This window comes from Mirounga leonina, unplaced genomic scaffold (assembly GCF_011800145.1).
Source record: "Mirounga leonina isolate KUSES-001 unplaced genomic scaffold, KU_Mleo_1.0 Mir_82, whole genome shotgun sequence".
Taxonomy (NCBI): domain Eukaryota; kingdom Metazoa; phylum Chordata; class Mammalia; order Carnivora; family Phocidae; genus Mirounga; species Mirounga leonina.
Genome location: NW_023270825.1, coordinates 58,773,307 through 58,794,370, shown reverse-complemented (window position 1 = coordinate 58,794,370; position 21,064 = coordinate 58,773,307). Strand labels below are relative to the sequence as shown.

At 37.0% G+C, this 21,064-nt stretch overlaps 1 protein-coding gene across 3 annotated transcripts in view; it reads right to left on the bottom strand.

Annotated features, from left to right (window-relative positions):
- Positions 1-21,064, bottom strand: part of SLC25A21 (solute carrier family 25 member 21) — a 483,415-nt gene that overhangs the window by 397,958 nt on the left and 64,393 nt on the right. The window contains exon 1 of one of the 3 annotated variants that reach the window (XM_034992346.1): positions 16,718-17,439. The exons of the other annotated variants lie outside the window; for them this stretch is intronic. The gene's annotated coding sequence lies outside the window, so the exon portion shown is untranslated. Of the gene's footprint in view, positions 1-16,717; positions 17,440-21,064 lie in introns of those variants that run through there. 3 annotated transcript variants of the gene reach the window in all.

The following is a 21,064-nucleotide window of genomic DNA, read 5'->3' as shown; positions in this document are numbered from 1 at the left end:
ACGAAACTTGTTTCTTATGATTTGGTACTCTTTTCTAGAATCGAAAACGATGTTTTCTATATTTCATAACCTATAATTTACAACTGTTATTGCATGAGATTGGACAGTTCTCCACTGAGGGAATCAGAAATCAGATCCTCAGTTATGCTAGATATTCTTCATTTGCCTCTCTAGATCCACTCTTCTCCACTTTTTACCTGGCTTTCTTCCCAGGAGGCTGATTTCTAAGGACTGATTCAACTGTACTCCCTTTTGCCTTCTGCCTCCCAGTTGGGTTCAACCAATGGGAGGTACCTACAAGAATTCAAAGGGAAGAGGGGAGAGAGGATTGAGTATTCATTTGCCCGGCCCTCTCCTCTCCAAGCGTGGCTTCTAATTGGGTTCCGCTATTTAAGGCCACAGCCACAGCTCCTGTAAGACAGCCTTCTCTTCCTGCTTCAACTGCTGCCAGGATGATCATGGCTTCCCATTGCTGCCTGGTCCTGGATGAGCACTCTCCCATCGGTTCTTTAAACATGTCCAGTTTTGTCAGTAGCTCTTCCATCAATCTCTCTTTGGTTTTGCTGTTTCAAATGTGCCATGTCCACTTGGGACCAGACTGATGCATCAGATTTACAACATTACCTAATGCTTAGCATGGAACTTTCCTTCCGTCTAAAGCTTGGAATACTTCTTCCTCAGATACTTGCTGGTAACTTCAGTGTTACAGAATTAAAAGAACTTTAACCATTCAGCTAATGGTTCAAATCCCACCTGAAACATCAGATAGTCAAGAGGATCATATATGTCAGTCGCTCTTTAAGAGCCCAAGCATTATCCCTGTTTTAGGCCAGATCGACCACCAGGAAGCTACATACTGCCACCATGTCTCTCTGTATACATCCCGCAGAGTTGCTTCCCTGTAAAGGATTTCAACTCTCCCACTTCCCTGAAGTAGCTACTCTTCCTCTGAGCTCTCACAGCACCATGAACTTGTCTATTTGATTTCCCACATTATAGCTGTTTTTTCTACTTATCTATCTGCCCCACTAGATTATAAGCTCTCTGAGGGCACAAACTGTCTTACACACCTCAGTATTTATAACACCTAAAACTGTGCCACTAGGCACTCAATATTTGTTTTAAAAAAGTGAGTGAACTGAACATTATGCCCTTGAAGTTAATGGGCAACAAAAACTGTGTCGCTCATTCCTTCATTCACTGTTTCATTCATTTGCCGTTCTATAAAATGTGTTTAGGGCCTGCTACTGGACAGCATGACACTAGGTCCCAGAAACACAAAGTTGTGTGACCATCGTCCCTGCCTGAAAGCAGCATTGTTAATTATATGGACACCGTGCAGGACACATTTTGACCATAGATGAAGGTTTCCTATGCAAGTTCTTCTTAAACGAACTGGTTTTGTTTTGTTTTGTTTTGTTTGCATCCCAGTAAGACCAGAAAGACCACTTTGAAACTCTGTGCAATGTTTTATATCAAATGGTATAGCTTTCTACCACTAGCATGTCTTAACATTTCTCCTCTTCTCTAAATAATTCCTCTTTCTTTCTCATTTATACTTTATAAATGTTCTTAGTTGTATTTTTCCTTTGTCCTAGTTTTTACTGTAAGCTGTTTCAATGCTTCCTGAAAGAAGTTGAAACATAAATAACAGAAAAAGACTGCTTTATTTTTCCTCACTTAAATTTTATCTACCTTTAGAGATTTTTTTTGATCCAAATCATTTTTCACTTAAATTAATTTTAAAAGGCCACAGTTGTATTAGCACAGTATTAACAATAGAAGATCTCATTAATGATTAAGAAGTAATTGATACATACCAAACTGTTCGCAACGTATCAAGTGGTGGGGAGGGCAGAAGGCCACCACTGGGGACTTGAGCTTTCTATATTATGTAATTTTTGAAATTTTATAAGCATTTTACTTATGGATGCAGGAAAAAAAGACATATTTAAAAGAAACAAAATAAAGAGAAGACAGCCTAGATTATCTTTGTTTTCCCATGTCCACATGGTGGTCAAATGAACATGCAGATTTAAGATATATAGGGTGGTAATTTGCTTACTGAGTCATATGTGACGCAGCTGAGTGAATGTAATAACAGACAGATGATGGTTTATGTCGTTGATAGGAACTGATTTCCCTTGTTCCATATTTTAGCAGCCAATCATTTCCAGAATTGGCTTAGACCCTGAATATATCCTCAGCAGGGATGCAGTTTTGAGCCCAGGATATTCTCTAACAGCTGGAGGACATTCAGTGACTCTAAATGATGAGGGTCAGCGGGAGCATGTGAGGATGGGCACCTGTCCTAGAGCTTCCCTGAGCGAGCAAACACCTTGCTCTGGCTATGAACTCTCCCCTGGGCTCTTCTAGATATTAAGTTTTAGAAGCAAATCTGAAGAATGACAGTTCATATCTACAGACAGCATTGTAAGACTTTTAGAAGTTTAATATGAGTATGTATTAGAGAATGGGGGAGGGGGAAGGGAAGAATGCAGCATAGATAGCCTTATTTTCAAATTCGTACGCTATTCTTTTCAGAGTAATTCTAAAGATTAATAGACCAAATTCTATTGCAGAGTAACATAAAGTCTTCATAAAATATAAAATAAAATGTAAAGTGTGTGAATAATGAAATATTGGGGTTTTCCATGTTTGAATTCTCATAGCATAAAATATTTGAGCTGTTTAACATTAAACCCCAAAGATCTAATCAAATAGACATCTAAGTTACCCAGACATTGTAAATAATTTCAGCATTGTAGCATTGTATTTGCCAGCAGATACAGTCAGTTCTTTCACCAACTGAGGTATCATTTAGTCTATAACTTAAACAAGCATTGATAAAGTTTTTCACAAAAGATGCTATCAGCAAAACAAACAGAGGACTTTGTATTACTTCAAAGCTTATTTATAATGTGTTTAAAAAAATTCAATGGAAACAGGAAAATAATGTCTTGATTTTCTAAACTTTGCAACATCTGCTTTTACTTACTTTTCAGCATTGTAAAGGTCTCTGGATTTCAAGTGAATTACTTTGCTTTCCCTTTGTCTATTCCTTTCCTTAACTATCTTCACACTAACTTATACACCCATGCACAATCTGTGAACCCATGAAAATCTCTACGGCATGAATAACAAAGGAATTTTAGAACATGTGACACAGTACATGGAAATATGCCTCAAAAGAAAGGCCAGGTGTATAAGGAGCAGATGCTTCTATAAAAATACTCAAAATCCTGTATCATTTTTCTCATACCATCCTATGCTGGTTATTTACATGTTATTCACAATCTTTGCTGGGTAGCATTAAAAATAGCTCCTAAAGGAAAAGAAAGGACTTTTATATATGTGGGTATATGTGAGTACATTTGTGTGTTTTGCCCAAATCCAAATGAGAGTTTTAATATTGTGTTGAGTAAATCCCCAAGTTTTGACCAAAACAAACAAACAAACAAACCCCCCCCCCCAAAAAAACCAACAACCAACCAACCAACCAAACAAACAAACAAAAACCACTAATAAAATCTGCTGGGAACAACATCCTCAATGTTAATCTTCTCTGTTGGGCTTTTGCTTCTCTTCTTCCCAAATCTTCTAAGGCTTTAAATCCAAAGAATTTTTTTCTCAGACTATGGACTCTGAGAAACAAACTGAGGGTTCTAGAGGGGAGGGTGGTGGGAGGATGGGGTAGCCTGGTGATGGGTATTAAAGAGGGCACATATTGAATGGAGCACTGGGTGTTATACGCAAACAATGAATCATGGAACACTATATCAAAAACTAATGATGTAATGTATGGTGATTAACATAACATAATAAAATAAAATAAAAATTAAAAATTAAAAAAAGAATAATCATTAGGTCAAAAAAATCCAAAGAAATTTTTTAAATGTTTTCTAAATTTTTAAAAGAAAGATATTTCTCTACACTCAGTGAGAATTGCTCCTAAAACACACTAATGTCCAATTACTTTGGAAGGCATGAAGTCTCTCATTCCCTGACCTTTCTTCTGTCTAAGCATCCATTTATTTTATTTAAAATAAGTTACCTTAGAAAAACACCACCATTTCTTCTGCTACATTTCCTGATTTCTCAAAATTTGAGATTTCAGTAGAACTTGCATACACAGGGAACAGTGGGTAAAAAATATAAAGCTAATATATTGGTTATCATGCAAACACAATTTTATTCAGGACTTTCTTGGAAACGTTGTTGAGATGCTTTAAACATTTGTTGGTGGCTTCTTGTGAAGCTGATTGAAAGGCTGGTGGTTATTTGTAGTTAATATACAAAGGGGTAAAAAGAAAAAGAGGGAGAAAATGGCCTTTACAAAGCACACTCCTGAGGTTTCACCATTGGGTTAACTGACATTCTTTCCTTCACTTCCCCAGTTGGGCTGACCTCAACATTCTTGGTGTCCAAGACTTCTAAAAGAATGTAAACCACATTATCTTCCCCAGAGGGGAAAACAGAAACAAAGCTGAATGATATGTCAGGATAAGGAATAGGTCCACCATGTGTTTAAAAAGGAGGAAGAGTTCCACTGTAATCATACCAAAAATCAAGGTTTTGTGGACATGGATTTGTCCACATAAAAAAGAAGAGTGGCTTTGCCATTTAGTGAAAGGTCTTTTACAAGAAGTTAAAGAACAAGTTGGGAGCCATTACTCTTGGTTTCTCCCACACACCTGTGAGATCAAGATAGGAGAGAGAATACAAAGAGATCCGAATCTCTGAAGGATTTTTTAAAATGTTAGGATATTGGAAATAAGTGGTAAGAGAGAAAAGAAGCAAAGTCCTTCTTTGGCCATCACTGAATGTTGGCAACAGTGCCTTTTATGGTTGCTTTGATTATGCGCTAAATTCAAAAAGTTTTAGCCATGGATAATTTGATGCTTTGGTTTTCCTTTATTCTCCACTTTTTTCATTGCATGTTTTAAAATGGTTTGTGTTCAAGAATCAATTTAACCACAACAAAAGAGACTCTGATTCAGAATGTGGATGGCTTCACTTGAGGTGGAGGAAATGGCAAATCAGTGCTGAAAAAGAAAGGAAACTGTCAGACTCGCATGCCTTCCTCTTTTCCTTAAAAACATTTTTAAGATGTTTTCACCTAATACTATCTTTAAATCCTCACTTTGCAAAAGATCTTTAAATGTCAATACTTCTTTGAAGGCTCAGTCATACGTCCTCTGTTTTTCTCATTCTATGCACTTCAAATAATCGCAATGACTTGCAGAACCTCAATGAGCATCCATGCACTTGTCACCCTCCTATCTTTATCTCCAGTCAGTTCTGCTGCTGTTTGGACTTGCTTTTCCAACTGCCTAATGAATAGTAGCCTACTTGATATCTCATAAGCCCTCCAATGCATCATGTTCAGAAGTGAGCTCATGCCCTTCTTTGCTCTCTCCCTATCTAGGCATTTCCCCTACGTTGCTTGTCTTCAGTGTCTACCCAATGTAGCCCAAATCATTAATCCAAGGATCTCTTTGGCTTTTCTGTCTCATCTAATTAATGACCCAGTCCTGTCAATCTGCCTCCTCAATATCACTTTAGTAACCATTTATCTCCATCTTCTCTGTCCCCCAAAGTGGTCATCATCTCTGACAAACTGCTGAAACAGCACCCTAACCAGTCTCTTTGCCACTGACCTTACTCCCTAGTCTACACATTTACCATCCACACAGCTCTCAGGGTAATCTTTCTTGAAGTGATCTTCATAAAGCACAACCCTGATCACAACAATCTAGCTTAAAGCCCATCAGTAATTTCTCATCACCCTTATTAACCAAGTCTAAACACCTTAACCTAAGAGACTCTTACTATTTAGCCTATGCCTATTTCTCCATGGCTGAGGTTTCACTTCCCCTTCCAGGCACACCAAGCAGCTTTTAGTCCCTTAAAACCTGCCATGCTTTCAGTTGGAATATGCTCTTTACACTGCCTATCCCTGATCCAAATATCACTTTCTTAGGGTTATCTTTCTTTGCTCCAAACTAGATCAAAGCCCTAGCTAAGCCTGAAGAACACCTTAACTTCCAGTATATAGCTCATCACATACTATTGCAATTGTGTGCAATTGCTTTTCCACTATACAGTCAGTTTCATGAGGGCAGGGACCATGTTTGTCTTATTAACTTCTATTCAGCACCTGGTACTTGGGAGGTATTTAATAAATACCCACTGGGAGCACCTGGGTGGCTCAGTCAGTTAAGTGCCTGACTCTTGATTTCGGCTCAGGTTGTGATCTTCAGGTCTTGATCTCAGGGTCATGTGATTGAGCCCTGCATCGAGTCCCACACTGGGCTCCGCACTCAGTGGAGAATCTGCTTCTCTTCCTTTCCCTCTCTCTCTGCCCAGCACCCCCTTTCCTAAAATAAATAAGTAAGTCTTTAAAATAAATACCCACTGGGGGTGCCTGGGTGGCTCAGTCGTTAAGCGTCTGCCTTCAGCTCAGGTCATGGTCCCAGGGTCCTGGGATCGAGCCCTGCATCAGGCTCCCCGCTCAGTGGGAAGCCTGCTTCTCTCTCTCCCTCTCCCACTCCCCTTGCTTGTGTTCCTACTCTCGCTGTCTCTCTGTCAAATAAATAAATAAAATCTTTAAAAAAATAAAAATAAATAAAATAAAATAAATACCCATTGAACAAATGAATGAATGTGTTTATGTATTTCTTCCTTCACCAGCACAACAGGCAAAGTAATCTGCTGTACAGTTATCAATGATTGGCTCATTTACCACAGAGGAAATATGAGCCATCCCAGATAGAAATTAAGATTTTAGATGCTCCATAATCAAGACATCTCATAGCATTTATAGGCATCACTTATCCCAAATTCTATTAACAGGATGGTAGCCGGGTCAACTAAGCTTGGCCAGGGCCAAAGACAGACTTGCCTTTGGCAATCTAAAAGTCATGGGTAGAATAAATAAATTAAGCTGTTAAATGGTTATTTACTACCTCTATCTGTTCTTTTTTTTTTTTTTAAAGATTTTATTTATTTATTTGAGAGAGAGAGAGTACGAGCTGGGGGAGTGGGAGAGAGAGAAGCAGACTCCCCGCCAAGCAGGGAGCCCTATGTGGGGCTTGATCCCAGGACCCTGGGATCATGACCTGAACCGAAAGCAGAGGCTTAACCAACTGAGCCACCCAGGTGCCCCCCTATCTATTCTTCTTTATCCCTGAATCTAATTGTAAGGATAGCTACCATCAATGACCTACTTAGACCCTGATCATGTTGGTACTAAAATGCTTTTGTGAACTTTTTCAACTTTGAGAACATGAGAAAACTCATGGGTTTATAGCATTACAATGGCACCTAAGTTAGTTGGCACAGTTAAAAAAAAAAAAAAAGCTTATTTTAACTCTAACCCTTGGTTATGTTTTCCTGATGTTAGATAGAACACTAGATGTAACCCTTGAGATAGCTGTAACTGATAGAAGATGTAATGTTAGTGCTACAGTGTGGAAAATGACTCAGTTGTGCCAAAGTTGAATCAAGACATGATCCAAACAAAAGGCATGCCATGTGCAGTGGTCTCCTCTCATGAACTCAGCCACTTATAATGTTCTTCTCCTTGCTGCTGCCCATCAGAATATGACCATTTCCAAACGGTCCCAAGAGTGTTACATCAAACAAGAATTTTCCATGTCTTAATTATGCTTAAGGCTTACTAATATAGTGCTACATTAATAAACCAAAAGTCATTACTAACTTAGTAGTTTTGTTGCTCTGTATTCCTTAGGGTGATAGAATATAATAACAATTAGGAATTAAAACGTTTTTGGTGTTCTCTTTAATTCTGCCCCTCAACTACTGATGGTTCAAATCCCAGCACTGGAAATTATAAATTAAGATGCTGCATAGAAGAGAAAGTTATGGAATAAATTAGATCAACAGTGGATAAACTCAACAAGAATAATTCAATTACTACACTAGAATCTCTTCAGTACCTAAGTTGCCATTACTAATGAGATAGGAAACTGATAATATAGCAACTCTGCCACACTGCTGGAAAACCATATAGTGGCTTTCTATCTGATGTCCTTTCCAAAGGTAGTAGCTAAAAAGAGAGTGGCCTTTGTAGGGATACCTGAAGAAGAAAGTTGGCTCCATCTAATTACCCCTTGTCTCCTTAAAGCTTTAATCCTCAGAAATGAAAAGAGAGTGATGATATCTCATATGATGGCTCTGAGCAATGAATTAGGGCATGTAAATTTCCTAGCACATGGTGAATGATAGTCCATAATAGATATTTTTTAAGTTAGTTCTCTTCCTTCTTCCTTTCTCCACCCACCCTCAGGTACCTACTTTAAGCTGTGGGAATCACACAACCACGGGACAAAACAAAAACCATTCAGATCTCATATTAGCAGGTCTCATTCTGTTGGTCTCTCTTTATATTAGTTTGGTCTATTATTTTTCCTATAGACATTAGAGTTATTGTTTTTTGTTGTATTTCTTCCATGATAATAAATAAAGGGCATTTTGTGACTTTGTGTTTAACACAGTCATAATTCAGCACAGCAATCTAAATAAAATTCATTTTTAAGTGTATAATTCTGCAAAACTACTCTACCTTTATTTGTGACAGTATATTAGGTCTAGAGTTCATTGTATGCCCGAACACCAAGAAACTCACAATGTAACTGTCTCATCAATTTCAAGTTTAAATGTATCCTAACTGGTCTAACACATCAAATTGTTTGCAGCTGAGAGGCAAGATTTTCTTATGCTCTGGTCTATGTTGAACATCAGAAGGTAAGGTATGCTTTGAGAGTAAAAGAGGTGTATTGAAAAGGAAATCAATTATTTCCGTCCACAGAGCACTATTTAGTGAATTCACAAATTTGTTTATTCAGTCAACAAGTATTAAGAGCCTGCTATGTGCCAGGCACTGAACACTGTTCTGGGGAATGTAGTTGCAGTTATATACTTCTAGAGTTGATTTACAATGCAGAATCTGAAATGTGTTCATAGTTTAATCTACCGAGTATAATCCACCATGATTCTTCTTCTTCCTAACTATAATAAAGATAAAAATAACACATTCTAAGTTCTTACAATAATGCCTGAAACAAGGGCACCTGGGTGGCTCAGTTGGTTAAGCAACTGCCTTCGGCTCAGGTCATGATCCCAGAGTCCTGGGATCGAGTCCCACATCAGGCTCCCCGCTCAGCGGGAAGCCTGCTTCTCCCTCTGCCTGCCGCCCCCCTGCTTGTACACTCTGTCTCTCTCTGTCAAATAAACAAAAATATTTTTTAAAAAATGCCTGAAACAATGCCAAGGGCTTTATCCCATTCACTCTTCACAACATTCATATAAGACAGGGATTATTATAATCACATTTTACCAGATGAAGAAAAGAGCTGTGGAAAGAGTATTTAACTTGTCAAGGCCACCTTGCTAGTAACCAAGAAAGCTGAAATTCAAACCAAATCTGTCTGACTCTAGAGTCCACTCCCTAAAGTCTAAACCAGTGCTATTCAAAGTCTGGTTCTCTGTGGACGGGCAGTATCAGCAACACCTGGAAACTTGTTAGAAATACAGAACTGACTCAAACATAATTTTGGGGAGTGGGGCCAGCCATATGTTTTAATGAGGCTTCCACATGATTCTTATGTGTGCTAAAGTTTGATAAGCATTACTCTAAAACACTCACTATACACATTGTTCAGTCCTCCTATTTCATAATACACTAATGGTGTCAGGTCAGATTACTGCTCATCTGCATTAAAGAACTTCTAGCCCTCATAATAATTGTCCTTCAGTTGGATTCTATGGGTAGTTAAAATACAACTCTGGAACACTACATCAAAAACTAATGATGTAATGTATGGTGATTAACATAACATAATAAAAAAACAAAAAACTCTGCACCATATCCTTTAAGTAGGGTGACTATTCATCCTAATTCTCCAGGGACAGTCCTATTAAGCCCATCAACAGTGGCCTCTTTCACTCTCAGAAGTGCTATAATTTAGACCAAAAAATCATATGGTGGCCCTTATAGGGCCTGGCTATCAGTCTCTCCAACATCATGTCCTGCCACTCACCCCCCACTTCTATGTCCTAGCTACAATAATGGCCTTCTTTCAGTTCATTAAAAATCTCAAACTCATGGAAGCGTTCACCACTTCTATTTCCTCTTCCTGGGAGGCTCTTCCTCTAGATCATAGAATGATTTGCTCCTCCTCACTGGCATTTCAAAGGTGGGCTGGTAGGAGCAATCTTCACTGTATGCAGGCAATTTTGAGTATTTTGAAATAATAGTAAAAGGAACTGAAATTATGTCTTACTTTTTATTTATTAACATGCACCAGCAAAGTTAAATAATGTTAGTGATACAATACTGCTCCTCCCTGAAAAATGTTTCGTTACTTGTCCCTTAATAAACATTGTATACTACACGGAAGTTAATTTGGAGAACTCCCAAGTACATAGGTGGCCCCCCAACAGACACAAACACAGATACTTGAATTTATCTCAAGAGAAAATTCCCAACAGCTACAGAAGAGTTATAGCTACAGAAGAGTTACAGCTTAATTTGGGTCGTTCCTGTCTCTAACTCCTGAGTTTAAACAACAGATTTAAAATAAATTTTGGTAGCACAGTAATTATAAAGGTGAAGAAACTGACTTGCTTCAATTCTGTCATTTTATTTGGCTTCTTGAAATGTGATTTGTATTTAAGATGCAAAACATAAGGGGCACCTGCCTGGCTCAGTGGGAACAGCATGTGACTCTTGGTCTTGAAGTCGTGAGTTTGAACGCCATGTTGGGTGGAGATTACTTAAATAAATAAATAAACACATAAATAAAATTTAAAAAATTTAAAACTAGGGAAATTCAAGGGAGCCAGGATAGCCAAAACAGTCTCAAGAAAAAGAACTAAGTTGGAGGATTCACATTTCTTTTTAAAATTTTTTTACTTAAATTCAATTTAGTTAACATAGAGTGTGTTATTAGTTTCAGGGGGGGAATTTAGTGATTCATCAGTTGCATATAACACCCAGGGCTCATTACATCAAGAGCCCTCCGTAATGCCCATCACCCAGTTACTCCACCCCCCATCTACTTCCCCTCCGGCAACTCTCAGTTTGTTTCCTGTAGTTAAGAGTCTCTTATGGTTTGTCTCCCTCTCTGTTTCTATCTTATTTTACTTCTCCTTCCCTTCCCTCATGTTCATCTGTTCATCTCTTTTGTTTCTTAATCTCCACATGAGTGAAATCATATGGTTATTTATTTCACTTAGCATAATACACTCTAGTTCTCTCCACATCATTGCAAATGGCAAGATTCCATTCTTTTTGATAGCTGGGTAATATTCCATTATATATATAATATGTAAGAATATATATAATATATATAATATTCCATTATATATATGTGTGTGTGTATACACACACACACACACACACATCACCTCTTCTTTATCCAGTCATATGTTGATGGACATCTGTGCTCTTTCCATAGTTTGGCTATTGTGGACATTGCTGTTATGAACGTTGGGGTGCAGGTGCCCCTTCAAATCACTACTGCTGTATCCTTTGGAAAAATACCTAGTAGTGCAATTGCTGGGTCTCAGGGTAGTTCTATTTTCTACCTTTTGAGGAACCTCCATACTGTTTTCCAGACTTACATCCCCACCAACAGAGGGTTCCTCTTTCTCCACATTATCGTCGACATGTGTTGTTCACTGAGTTGTTAATTTTAGCCATTCTGACTGGTATGAGGTGGTATCGCATTGTGATTTTGATTTTGATTTCCCTGATGCCGAGTGATGTGGAGCATTTTTTCATGTGTCCGTTAGCTATTTGTATGTCTTCTTTGGAGAAATGTCTGTATATGTCTTCTGCCCATTTCTTGAGGATTCACATTTCTTAATTTCTAAGCATACTGCAAAGCTACAGTAATCAAGACAGTGTGGTACTGGCATATGTCAGTGGAATATACTTGAGAATCCAGAAATAAACATTCACATTTACAATCAATTAATTTTTGACAGAAGTGCCAAAACAATTCAACGGGGGAAAAAGTCTTTTCAACATATGGTGCCAGGACACCTGGATATCTGCATGCAAAAGCGTAAGGTTGGACTCTCATCTCACATCAACTCAAAGTGGACCAAAGACCTAAAGCAATAGCTAAAACTATAAAAGTTTTAGGAAAGAAAAAAACATGGGTGTACATCTTTGTGACCTTGGATTAGGCTACAGTGTCTTAGATATGACAACAACAGCATAAACAACAAAAGAAAAATAGATATCAGGCTTCATCAAAATTAAAAATATTTTTGTGCCTAAAAGGACACCATCAAGAAAATGAAAGACAACACACAGAGTGTGAGAAAATATTTGCAAATCATATGTTTGATAGTGGATTCGTATCTGGAATATATAAAGAATTCTTATAACTCAATAATAAAAAGGCAATTAAAAATGGGCATACAAATGGCCAATAAGAAAATGAAAAGATTCTCAACATCATTAGCCACCAGGGAAATACAAATCAAAATTGCAATAAACTACCACTTCGTACCCACTACGATGGATAGAATCAAACCGTCAGATAATAACAAGTGTTGGCAAGGACATGAAGAAGTTACAACCCTCACACTTTGCTGGTTGGGATGTAAATGCTGCAGCCCACTTTGGAAAACAATCTGGCAGTTCTACAAAAGATTTTAACATGGGGTTGCCATATGACCAGACAATTCCACTCCTAGGTATATACTTGCCAAAATATAAACATGTTCACATAAAAATTTGTACAGGAATGTTTACAACGGCATTATTCATAATAACAAAACTTTGGAAACAACCCAATTTCCATCAAGTGATGAATGGATAAATAAAATATGGTATATCCATATTATTCAGCAATAAAAAGAATTAATGATATATGTTACAACATGGATGAACATTAAGAATAAGAGGATAAGTGAAAGAAGCTAGTCACAAATGAGAACATAGTCATGATTCCATTTATATTAACTGTACAAAATAAGCAAATCCTTAAACCCAGAAAGTGGTTTCCTAGGGCCAGGGGTAATGGTGGTGGTATGAGGAAACAGGAGTGAGTGATAAAGAACATGGGGTTTCTCTTTTGGGGTGGGTCCCATGCCCAGCATGGAGCCCAATATGGGGCTTGAAATCATGACCCTGAGATCAAGACCTGAGCTGAGATCAAGAGTGAGACGCGTGACTGACTGGGCCACTCAAGTGCCCCAGGGGTGACGAAATGTTCTAAAATTGATTGTGATGATAATTGCACAACTCTTTGTGTATACTGAAACCCACTGGATCATACAATTTAAATGGGTGAATTCTATGGTATGTGTATCTCAATAAAGCTGCCCCCACAAAAGATTTAAAATAGTGAAACATGGTGCAAACTGTACACTATGTAGGTATGTTATTTTTCCTTTTTTTATAAAAAAAGATGCAATTAAAAATATGAATCCATTACTTTTCCCCCTTTTTTGGTACAGTAATGTTTATTTTTTAGATTAATTTTGTTACTAGCATGATAACACATGAAGTTGAATAAGTTTTTTTCATTATGTTTTTTCTGGCCATCATTGTCATCCTTTTCATTGCAAGATTATTATTAAAAATAATTTTGTCTAAAGAGGAGGGGAGTGTTAAAAATTTTTTTATCCTAGATGGCAACTATATTAGAAATGTCATTGGTGCTCAATATTATCATCCAGATTTTTGCTCAAATGTCAGCATTTTAGAGAAGCCATCCCTAAATACTCTATTTAAAATAGATACCACTCCATGTCCCTCCATGACGTCACTTTCTATCCCCTTACTCAGTTTTACTTTCTTCATAACTCTTATGATTATCTGATATCATATTATTTGTTTGTTTACTCTTGTCTCTGCCACTAGAATATTAATTCATTAAAGGGTTATCTATCTTACTCATTCCTGTGCCCTCAATGCATTGTACATATTCAATCAATTTTTGGTGAATAAAAAAACAAAAAAATATATCTACTGCTTAAATTTCTTCACATAAAAGATTAAAAAGATGGTTTTATCTTTGTGCACTCTTCTCATCAGAGTATTTCCTGTATGCACATTATATGTCTGGATATTCAAAATCCCTTTGTTTAGGAGTCTGAAACACCTGCAAAAGTATGTATGGCATTTTACGCCTTTGCATTATCTTCAGTGAGGTTTATAAGCTATAATTCACTCAACTTTGCAATGTCTCTTTCTTAATGTTATTTAAAAAAAAAAAACACGTAATTTTTAAAGGTTAATCAGCTTAGATTATCCCAGAATTCATTACTCGGGTCTAGTGATAAAAACCAGCCTCTTCCATTGAACCTACATAATGCTGTATTTTGTTAGACAAATGTTAAAACATTTACTTCTGAAAACTTGACAAATTTTTATAGAAACTACTTCTTTCTTATTGTTGCTTTACCCATTTTTCAAAATAATCATTGTATTTTTAAAACAAAACAGAACTCTGTTATAATATGGTTCAATATTACAAATGTTTAAGTAGGCCATAGGTCAAATACTGTCCTTCCCAAAATATGACAATCACACATAGTATAAATTTGACCACACTGTTAGCCTATAAACCTTTTGTTAGTCATGTGCTGGTATACGAAAGTTAAGGGAAAAAAAGATATTTTTAAATGTATAGGTATGTTATTATAATATTCCTTCTAGAAAAAGCTTCTAAACATAATGAAATAATGTTTGGAATACTGTTCCAAAAAATCTTTTGAATAATAAGTTTGGTGGATTTAGATGTTTGTGTATAGATCCTCAACTACTTAACTAAACCAAATCCTGCATTGCAGAATAGTTAACTGCCTTAAATCTATAGAGTCAGAATGCCTATGCTTCAATCTCCAACCTACCATTTACTAGCTGCATGACACTGACCAAATTACTTATCTTCTCTGTACCTCAGTTTTATAACCTTTAAAGTGAAGGTGATAACAGTACCCACAACAAGGGGTTGTGATGAATACATAAGTTAATCCATGTTGAGTATTTAGAACAGTGCTTGTTACAGAGGACACTATCAGAAAGTACTGGCCATTGTTTTTAGGTTGAAAGGAAAAAGACATTTAAAATTAAAGAGTCTTAGTTAACATTAATGCATCATTAAAAATAAAAAGACATCATTTCACACATTTTAATATAAAATTAGTAAGAAGACTTTATCTTAGGTTCAGGCTTTTATGTGTAATTATATCTTATTTGTGCAGCTAAAGTAATGGCTTTCTAAAATGAAAATTTATGCAGAAGCCTGAAAGATGCAAGAATATTTTCTTATACTGTTGCAGCCTAGTAGAAAAAAGGCCCTCCTGCTAAGTTTAGACTAGACGCTTTTCTTAAACAGTCACATATTTCTTCATTAAACTCTTTTTTAATGGCCCTTTTGATGACTGCCAGTTTCCTCCACAATAAAAGAAGTTTTGACCTGTGAATTCATTTTTTTAATCTAGTAATAACTTTGAATACATTAACTGAGCATCGTGAACCAAATAAGGAGCCAATTAGTTGTATTTTCCATCATCTGAATGAAAGACGAATGAATCAACTTCATCACTAAACTTAAAAGGCTGTCTTCATTGGCAAAGAAGTCTAAATATTGTTCTGCTAATTCAAGTTCCTTTTAGAGAATAAGGAAAGTCGAATTATCTGTGACCTAAAAACAACTGAGTTTCATTTTCCCTTTCCCCGCTCTGTGAAGGCGAGTCAAGTGATCTAGTACCGTTCTCCAGTAGCAGACCCCAGAAAATTACTGTAAGGACTCATACTTAGAGCACTGCCTATAAATTAAGACCCTGTACAGTATTCATTTTCATAAATAGACACTGTTTATTTTTCCTTCATCATTCATTCTTTATTTTCCTTTCCCACTCATTTAGATATTGGGACGACGTGATGAATGCATCTACTCATCAAGCTACCATCGCTGGTAAATATACCTCACAGATAATCAACTCATCAACTAGTAACGACAAGTCAGAAAAGAGACAACCATGAGTAAGTCTGTAATCTTAGGGCAAACACTCTCCAACCATATTTGCTTTTTATAAAAGCACATCCCTTTCCTTCAAACATTTAGTTTTTGTAGATATCAACTAAGAATATTTCAAAAATACACACATCAAACACAACATCAACATTTTGTGCCCCTCTAGGTAGTGTGAGAGGTACATTGAGCCGAACAGGAAATAGAGTTTGTCTCAACAAAGCATACGGGGAAAAAATCCTCATTTTCAGCATTTTTATGTGCACTTTCTTTGAGGTTACAAAAGAGAAAGTGAAATATCAGTTTTAACTTTAAATGTGTCACCACAGCTTTGGAGATTTTCATATTATAAAATTAACAACTCAATTGGTATTTTTGATTATTCACAGTTGAATGTTTAAATGCACATGTTAATCTGTATCAATAGATTCAGATGGCCTTTCATTTTCCTAATTATTTGCTTACATTGTTGCTAAAGTATAATACATACAAGGTCTAATTTTAAATACCCTGATTTGAAAATATTTCTATAGCTGTTGTTTTTATAGAATTCACTTTTTTAAAGAAGTTGAGGAATAATGCAGCTAATGATATAAAAGGTAAAGATAATTAAGCCATTTAATGTTTAAAAGCAATTAATTTACTGGGCAGCTAACTAAAGAGAGTACAAAGCCCTTATTTTTAATACTCACAGGTTCTATTGTGAATATTTGTTCTGTTGCATACTTTCCTGTCAGGCAAAGTCTCCGAGTTGGGAATGGGCCCTGTCAAGTCTCTGAAAATCGATTGTTCAAAAATCTTAATTATAAGAAAGTAAACAAAGAGCCGGTTGAAGTTGTGCAGAGTTCTAACGAGTTAATGTAACAAAACTTGAGCAAAGTCAACCCTCTTCAAAGCCAGCAGGCTCGGCTCTGACAGTCATCCATCAAACTGAAGGTCTCCTTAATAAATGCCAATTATAGTGCATATACGCACAAATGTGGCAAGCATAAGCCATGGGATCATTTCCTTCCGAGAAAACTAGTGACCAAGAAAACACCCAGGCAGTGTAAGCAACCAGCCCACCCGACAGTAAGGTTTGCTCCTGATTGGAATACTAACCAGCATTATTTCTCTCTCTTTGGAAAAGTTCAGAACCACACAGAATTTTGTTTGGGGTTATACAAATTCCTTCACAATTTGTATAGAAGTCTAACATAACTTTTTAAAAGCCATGACATGCCCATAATGTATACAGAGTCTCCGACTTCCGCCGTAAGCGAGGCTTTTTCCTAACTTAATCATACTCAAATTTCACCCCTTTTAAAGATCCTGATTCAAAAATATTCACTCATTCTCCACAGTCCACAAATTTATACCATCTCTTCCTGTGGTATTTTATGTGCATAAATTAAAAAAGAATGGCCTGCAATAAGGATTAAAAGGTTGAAAAAAAATCATAGACTTTCTAAATTTAGTTTCATTTTTCTTATTTTTACTGTCAAAATATGTGTGTTAACAAACCATATATATTTTCCTATACTCGTAAAATAATCCATTTATGTTAACTTTATTACCTAGAGGAAATGCTGGCTCAACTTAGGAAGCTGTATCGTAGACTTAGTATTATATCACTATGTAACTCAGCATCTATGACAAATAAATATATAAGAACTCTTGAGAAATAATGAAAATATGCCTTCACTTGTACATTAGCTCTTATTGTGGAATTCCCACCATTATATGATTCCCAACTTTCAAAAATGTTTCTCTGATGCCTTTTTCATTATCTAGCTGGCCAGAGCTTGAGCCCATCCTCAAACAGTTTTCTTAGAGGCATTTGATGACATCAAGGGGTGGGGAAAGAACGTTCTTAAAGTGTATGGACACAGATCTTTTGTCCAGAAGCACAGGCCCGGATTTTATACCACAGCATTATTTCTTTAATAGAGATAGATGGGATTTCAAAAAGAAGGGCTGTATCCTCCTATGATGACAGAGATAATTAATGGTGTAAATGAAAACGTTCGTGTTTGATATTTTTTATGCAAATAGATTAGAATGGTCTGCATTAGCCCCAAGTTGATGTCTTATCTAATTGCCCTTTAAAGTGACATCTTCCATCACACATGCAGACCCGTGCTAAATTCATTTATTTCTATCTTGCCTGAAATTATGATGAATGGTCTGAGCTCCATTCAATTATTTAAAATGTGCAAAGAAACAGAAACAATGAAACTGGCAAAGCCCTCTACATTCTTAGGAACAATTTAGGCTAATTAGCATCAACTTCTCCCCCATTCATCATACCCCTTTAGAAATATAAACAAACTGTCAGCTCTAACCTAACAAACAGATCACTGAGCTACTTAACACAAATTATTCTTACATGAAAAGCTCCTTCTCAGGCAATATTCTCCTTTAGGGCATCTGGGAAGCTGAGCTATCAAAATTGAAGACATATGTTCCAGTCAAACTCAACTCCCGGATTGTAATGATCGCTGTTGTGACAGTTTTCAGTCAGCATACTTGCTGCTGGCAACACAGCCCAAGCTCCAGTGAAGCAAAAGTCAAATGGAATGATGCAAGCAGAACCCTAGATGCAGAAGAACACCTCCTCACACTACCCCCCACAATTTAGTTAGCCGGTCTCAATTCTTACAATGTCCTATTGCAGCTCAAAGTTTTGCTACATTTGCTTTGGGGGCAACTGGGAGAGGGGAAGGTAACAAATATGGTCTTCGACAAGACAGTGGATTTCATAATGTATTATTGTTCATTTCTATATTCAGTGGAAGCCTGTAAGTTGTTGCCTATCATTTCAGAGAAGGTAGAGAGGATGTACTTGTAAGGGTCCAGATAGAAATCTAGCTTGCAATAGATTGCCTATGTCTCCTCAAATGGACTTAAGAACTCTGAACTTCTTCCTTTTAACTAACAGGAATATAAAAAGTATTTAACCCTTTACATATTAGAACTCTGTGGTTAAATCCCTGCCTGGATTTGGACCAAGCTAATCTTTTCTTCATTTGCTCAAATGCAGTCACATATACATACAGTTGATTCTTATTATTTGCAGTTGGTATGTTCTATAAAGTTACTGTGCATGCAGAATGAGGGAATACTGAACCTACTGCTCCTAGAGGAAATACAAGATTAAGTTCCTGCAAGCCCCAGTTCACAACCTTTTCATCAGCCAATCAATATATAACCTATTTTTAAAAGATTTTATTTTTTTAAAGATTTTATTTATTTATTTGTCAGGATGAGAGAGAGCACAAGCAGGGGGAGCAGCAGAGGGAGAGGGAGAAGCAGGCTCCCCGCAGAGCAGGGAGCCCGATGCGGGACTCGATCCCAGGACCCCGGGATTATGACCTGAGCCGAAGGCAGATGCTTAACCAACTGAGCCACCCAGGCGTCCCAGTATGTAACCTATTTTATATGTGTTTCTATTTAAAGACACCATATTTAATATATATTGTTGATTTATTGATGCTGACCTCACAACCAACAACACTGTAACTCATGCTGAAGGAAGCTTGTCTAATGTGTATTTTCTCATAGGGCACATGACAGCCTTCTTGCATTTAGAAACACCGGACGGCAATTCAGCACTATGCTTGAGGGCCATTTTAACAGTGAAATCACCAATCAAAAAGCACGAGAATGTGAAAAGTGTGGCACTAAATAGACCATGAAAGGTTCACTTGTTCTTGGTACAAGAGTTGACACAGGAAGGCAGAGCATCATCTTGTTTAACCTTAGGGGACCTTGGTGCTTCAGATGACTCAAATTTTTCACCACTCTGCACTTGTCTGTGAATTCCATAAAAGCACCATGAGTATTGATTTTGAGGTTACAAATAAATTTTATCAAGTAGGCAAAATCACAAATACTAAATCTGCAAATAATGAGGATCTACCATACATGCATTTATACATATTTTCTCCTGTCAGATTTCCTACTTAAGATCTTTGAGTTTCTTCTCTCTGTAAGCAAAGGTTACAGACTGAAAGTAAAGCAAAGCCTTCATGAGATAACTGATACAGGGGGTGGCCACAAACTTCCTGATGACATGGTAAGCCACAAAGGCCTACAGGTATGTTTCTGGTTTTTAGCATCCCAGAAACATGAACATTGATGGCACCTGTAACTACCGCAATAATAGCATCAACCCATACCCAGCCCATTCTACACAGTACTGTGTACGGTGTCTTTACCTTATTACAGCACTTGAATTACTGTTATTTGCTTTGCTGAATAGTTGTTATTGCTAGCAGCCATCTCCCCAATCCTCCTACTAAGTAGGTCTCAGATTTCTCACCATGCTGTTTATGTTGGGTGATCTTCAGGAGTAATCTCTTGGCCTTTAAGCTGATTAGTGCATGTTGTCCCCTTAGCCACAGTGACTCCTTTAAGGATGAGTACATGATTTAGCTTGGGCTAATGACACACAAGGAGATATTTGCTTAGTACCTGTAGCAAAAATGATTCATCCCTGTGACAGCCACGGCAAGAACCAGCCTCAGGATAAAACAGGCACTACAGAAAGTAGAGCAGAGAAATGTAAAGAATAGGAGTCCTTGGTGATACCATTGAGCTACTGGGGAAAGTCTTACATCTATCCCCACTCTATTTTAAAAAGTTTTCAATTCAATAACTCATAAATGCCCTTCATTGTTTAAGGCAATTTGGGTAAGATTCTGTTTTTCTTGTACCCAAGAGAATTCTGATATATTTATGTGCTAGGTTTTACCCCCTGTTCCTAACACACACACACACACACACACACACACACACACACCAATTACGTGAATTATCTTTTACTCATCTTTTTACATACTCTTTACCTTCTGGCATTCATGAGTAATAATAGTAGCCACTGATAAATATATTGAACTTAATTAGTAGAATGGAGAATACCTTCCATGGATATAATCATAAACAGTACACCATGTTAGAATGGTTAACCGAATGGCTGCTACCGTATTGCTACTCCCCGTGAGAACTACTTGTTATGATTACCTTAAATATACATTTACATTCTCCACATCTGTATT